Source organism: Hippopotamus amphibius, chromosome 9 (assembly GCF_030028045.1).
Source record: "Hippopotamus amphibius kiboko isolate mHipAmp2 chromosome 9, mHipAmp2.hap2, whole genome shotgun sequence".
Lineage (NCBI taxonomy): Eukaryota > Metazoa > Chordata > Mammalia > Artiodactyla > Hippopotamidae > Hippopotamus > Hippopotamus amphibius.
In genome coordinates, this window is record NC_080194.1 from 87,360,386 (window position 1) to 87,366,385 (window position 6,000).

Here is a 6,000-nt window from a genome sequence, read left to right on the forward strand (position 1 = left end):
CGGCCCTGCCTCGCCTGTAGCCGGGCCCCGCCCCTCTCTTAAAGCGGCAGCGCGGCCGGTGGCTGCTCCGGGCTGGGCACACGCTGTAGAGTCCAGGTGCTTCTGGGCGGAGGATTCCAACCAGCGAGGGCTGCCTGTGTACGTTCGCTCCGGAGAGTCACTCCCAGAGCTCCCGCTTCTCCGTGGCTCCCATCAAGGGCCGGCTGGACCTCAAGACACCAGATCAACCCATTTCAAGTTTCCTGGGTTATTAATAGAAATTGGGTGAACTGACGGATGACATTAATGGACCAGAAGGCCAAGCCATAAGGCCCAGATAAAAGGTTTTGCTTCCCAAAGACCCTGCAAAACCCAGAGGATTGTTACGGCCACTGGAGACCAAGTTCCCATCGGCCAGCTAAGGGGCCACACTGAAGACCTCCTGTGTTCTCTGTGACCTAGATGGTGACTTCAGGGGGGCTCTCCGGCCTAGGAGGGGAGAGGAGAGGAGGGAGAGTACAGGGCAGAAAGAAGACGGAGGGGAAGTTGAAAGGAGGAAGGAGGAGGAAGGAGGCGGAGAGGAAGGAAGTGGGAAGTGGGAAGTGGTGGAGGGTGGAGGGAGCAGGAACAGAGGAAGAACACTCCCTAATTGCAAGAAGTGTTCCACACAGAATGGGGTGATTTTCAATAGTGAATGAGTATCCCCCTCAATAAAAGCGTTCCAAGAATGACTGGATCGTCACTGCTGAGCAGTGACGAACAAGTAAACTGCATCATAGTTTAGCCTAAATTACTCCCACCTCAAAGAAAGTGGAAGTCCTAGCCATCCCCACTCCCCACTGTCCCCCACTATGAACTTGGCTTGGGGATGTTAAAGCTCTCCCATTCGGAGACAGACTTACGGTCCTCAGTCAGGGACAGGGACCCTGCTTGTTGTAAAGGAAAAGTCACAGAGTAAACCCGAGCCGCTCTTTGTCAGGTAATAATTATAATACCACCTAACATCTTCTGGCCTCCTGTATGTGACAGTCATTGTGTTCAGGATAAGAAATGAATTAACTCATTGAATTTTTATGACCCTGTGGGGTGTGTAAGTTGATTATCCAGTTTACAGAAGGGACAACTCAGCTCAGAGGTTGAGGAAGATCATAGGGCAGGTAAGTTAGAGCCAGAGCTTTCTGGTGTCTTGGATGAGTTGCTTCTGTTCTCCATGGCCCCATGTCCTTATCTGTATGCATCATAGTAACTAGCCTTACACACATCGCCGCTGGGTTCTCCAGAAATGTCAGCTCCTTCCTCTGCCTGGAGCGTGGGGGAGGGATGATGGCCAGCTCTCAAAGAGCAGCTTTTTGATGTTGCTTTATAAAACATCTAAGGGTTTTACCAGGGGAAATGACACAGCTTAATTCTCTTAGCCCAGAACTGGTTTTCTAAAAAATACCCACTGGTGTTCGGAAGTGGGGAGATAAGAACTACTGGGTCTTAAGCAACAGTGTACATAATTCTGTCTCCTGCTGTGTGAGGGATGAGGAAAAGTTCATACTTCCTGGTGGGGGCTTCTGCCCGAGCAGAGGAAGTGTCCTAAGCCATGTAGAGGGCTTCTCCAGGGTATGAGGCAAAGAGACAAAACTGGGCTGGGAAAACCATATCTAGTAGACTAGCCTTCTTGGGACATGTTCAGTAGAGGATGCTGGCCCTTACCCGACATTCTGAATTTTTTCCAAATGCCTGGGCTGACAGTCAAATGATCTGGAACCTAGTCAAGCGATGTCTGTGGAAGCACTTTGTAAACCATAAGTACTACACAAATAACAACTGAAATTTACTGAGAACTTCCTAAACAGTGATGCTGTTCTTAGCATCTTACACATATATCTCATTAATCCCTTGACAAGACAATGAAGTAGGTACCACCGTATTATCATAGGCTACTTTACAAATGAAGATCTTGAATCCGAGATCAAGCATCTTGTCCAAGATCACATAGCCAGTAAGTGGTTTGAACCCTTAAGATTTGTCCAAATAACCACTTACTGCTATTATTATGATGATGAAGAGATGCCATTAACACAACATGGTCAAATAATAATCTTTTTGATTCCTTCTATTACAGAACTGAATTTGGGTCCACTCACTCAATGTGTAGCAAAGCCAATCTACTGATACCAGGTTGTGGTATCAGGACACCAAGCAAGTGGGTGGAAGACAAGCCTCAGGGCCACTCCAATTTAATATTTGAGTTAGGGTTGTTTTGCTTTCTGTCTCTCTCTCTCTCTCTTTTTTTTTTTTTTGTTTATTTATTTCCTTGGTTAGTTAGTTGCAGCAGTTGTGCTCCTCAGTTGCAGCATGCAAACTCTTAGTTGTGGCATGCATGTGGGATCTAGTTCCCTGACCAGAGACTGAACTGGGGCCCCCTGCATTAGCAGTGCCAAGTCTTAACCACTGCACCACCACGGAAGTCCCATGTTTTTTTTTTGTTTTTTGGTCATGCTGGTACGGCTTGCAGGATCTCCATTCCTTGATGAAGGATTGAAATAGGGCCATGGCAGTGAAGGCACGGAGTCCTAACCACTGGATAGCCAGGGAATCCGCTGGGTTTTGTTTTTGGTTTTGTTTTAAAGAAGAACAAAGAGGCTGGGGTTAATCCTCATCTTGTGACATTTCTGTGATGTTCCTCAGAGTCAGGATGTCTCTGGTTTACAATTCTCTGGCCAGATGGTCCGTGGCTCGGGGAGCCTGTTAGCTCATCTTGCCCTGGAGAAACCTGAGTTTCTTCGTAAATGATGATATCTAATGATACAACAGCAATGTTATCAACAGTGATGTTATCAACAATAGCTATTTTAGTCATCTGACTCTGGTTGATTAGTGTTCAGTTAGCACAGGACTGAAGTCAGAGGGGACAAGAAAGGGAATAAAGTTTTGGATAGAGAGATTAGTCATAATCTCGGTAAGGGAACTTGGTTTTACGAGGACTCAGTTTACGCAGAAACGCTGGATCTCTGTGTTTCTAGAAAAATTGAATTGTCTTTCTCCCTCATCTAGGCAAACTGTGAGAGGAAATGTTGGGTATAAAAATAGTTTTTGGTAGCCTGGAAAAAGCAGTATGGAAAAACCAGACACCTTAGACACGAACTGTTTTGTCTGGGGCACTCTCACAGAAATCCCAGGCCGGCTTCCTCACCGGAGTTGAGCCCACTGACAGCATTCATTTTATTTAATACTGCTGCCGTTGGTTCTGCACCAGGTAAGGGGCTGGCAATTAAGATGCACTGTGCTTTAACTGTAGTGACTTTGAAAAGCTAGGGAAAGCTTTATACAAGTCTGTATTGTTATACCACAAAGAGAAAAGAGGAATGACTATTCATTGGACAGGATATCTGACAGCAGCAGGGAGGAGAGAGGGGGCCTTATATAGGGAGGAAGCTGACACATCAACAAAGCTGCTCCTTCAGAAGGGAAGCAAGTTGTCAAGTCCCCCTGCACCCACGGGTCATGTCAGAACCCACCCTGGGTCAAAAACCTCTTTTTTTTTTTTTTTTTAACTTTGGCCACACCACTCGGCTTGTGGGATCTTAGTTCCTTGGCTTTGGAACAAATCCGGACCCTCTGCAGTGAAAGCTTGGAGTCCTAACCACTGGACCACCAAGAAATTTCCCACAAACCTCTCTCTGTTTATGTGAGTGCTGTTTAACTGCAGGCCTGCTGGTCCCAGCCACTTTCTTGGTGTGGCAGCCCTTCTCATACGGCCATAGGGATGCCCAGGATGGGCCCAGTTAACTGCACTCATAATTTCTGAAAATGTATCCTGTGTCTTTCCCTTCTGCTTCTCTCTGTCCTCGAGAAAAGGTCAAGAGATCCCATTAAGCACAGGCACTAAAGGCCACAGAATGTCTCCAGTCCCAAGGCACTTTTCGAACCACTGGGATGCCATTAGCCCCTAGAGATTCCTCATGGCCAGAAGATTTTGAAACTATGTGGAAAGGAAAGAAATGTACCAGCACAGGAAGGTTCCAGAACTGGGAATCGGGACACCTAGGTGTTGGCTGTGACTTAGATATGTTCTCTGCCCCTTTCTGGGCCTCAGCTTCCTCATCTGCCAAATAAGGGGTTGGCTTAAACTGGGTATTCCTAGGACTTTGCCCAGGGGTCCTCGGGGACTCTTGTGGGCAGGGGTTGGGGTTGTCAGTTAAAAGTTGGGGTGGGCAAAGCGTCCCCTCTTCCTCTTTACAGGGTGGGTACATTTAATCAGTTGTATGTCTTGGGGGTTTATGTAAGGTTTTCTGTGGGAAGATGGTTTAGAGGATCAAAAAACATTTTGAAAAACACTGTTGATCTTTAGTGCTTAGTTTAGTTCTGAGAGACCATAATTTAGCAAGAGGGAAAGTAAAAAGGGAAATGGAGTGGGACGGGTGAATGGGGGCCAAGGTTGCTGGGAATGGATGAACAGGTGAGGAGTGGGGTGGGGGGAGAGAAGAAGGGTCCGCATAGGTCGAATGTTAGGGTGAAACGGACTTTAAAAAGTCATGTTGTTATATCATATGATATCGCTTATATGTGGAATCTAAAAAAATGATACAAATGAACTTATTTAAAAACAGAAAGAGACTCACAGACATAGAAAACAAGTTTATGGTTACCAGAGGGGAAAGGGGTGTAGAAGGAGGGATAAATTAGGAAACAGGGATTAACATATACACACTACTATGTATAAAGTAGATAACCAACAAAGACCTACTACATAGCACTAGGAACGATACTTAACATTTTGTAATAACCTATAAGGGAAAAGAATTTGAAGAATCTGAAAAAGAATATATATATATATTTATATATATAAAACTGAATCACTGTGCTGTACACCTGAAACTAACACGATATTGTAAGTCAACTATATTTCAATAAAAAAGAAAAAAAAAAAGTCACGTTGTTTCCACTACTAGAGGAAATGATAGTTATGTGACTTGACAGAATGCTACAGTGGAAATAATATTGCAATATAAATGTATCAAATCAATATGTTGTACACCCTAAATTTACACAATATTATATGTTAATTATACTTCAATTAAAAAAATAAAGTTTACATTTAAAAACAGTCATATCATTTCTACCCTGTCCCAAGGCACAGTTATAATAGCTCTAAGGACCTGGAGATTGGTAACTATTTCTCTGTAGGACTTCACCCAGTGCTGGGCAGGTAGGAAATCTTTATTCGTACGCGTACAATTACTGATGGGTTGTTGAATCTGTGAAGCCATGTCACATGGTAGGAAAAGGTAAGGCTGAAACAAAGTTTGGAGCATCATTCTAAACCAACAAAAAGCTTATGTTTTTCTCATACGTTGAAAAAACTCAAGATCTCTCCCTCAATTGCAAAAGGAAGAGAGAGAAGGGGAGTCTATTTTCACTTCTTTTTTGTCCATCTCTGAACAAAAATCCCAGCATGTCTATTCTGGAATCCTTGTAGGAGACACTCCATTGTGCATGCTTCCTCCTTGGAAAAACCTCATTCCTGAATGTCACTGCCGAAGGGTCTGTGTCCCTGACTTGCCACATGACAATAGAAGTGTGGGGGAATAAACAGTACAAGCTTAAAAAAAGGTTTATTCCTCTTCTCACACAACTTGCTTTTTGTATACAAAAGGAAATGTACAGGCAACATAAGGGGAAACTTTATTTCTAAGAAACAAAATAAAATTAAGTGGCTACAAAACCAGAGGGATCTGGACAAAACTGTAATTCAAAAAGATACATGCATCCCAATGTTCATAGCAGCTCTGTTTACAATAGCCAAGACATGGAAGCAAACTAAATGTCCATCGACAAAGGAATGGATAAAGATGTGGTATATGTATACAATGGAATATAATTCAGCCATAAAAAAGAATGAAATTATGCCGTTTGCAACAACATGGATGGGCCTAGAGATTATCATACTAAGTGAACTAAGTCAGAAAGAGAAGGACAGGGACTTCCCTGGAGGCACGGAGGTTAAGAATCTGCTTGTTAATGCAGGGG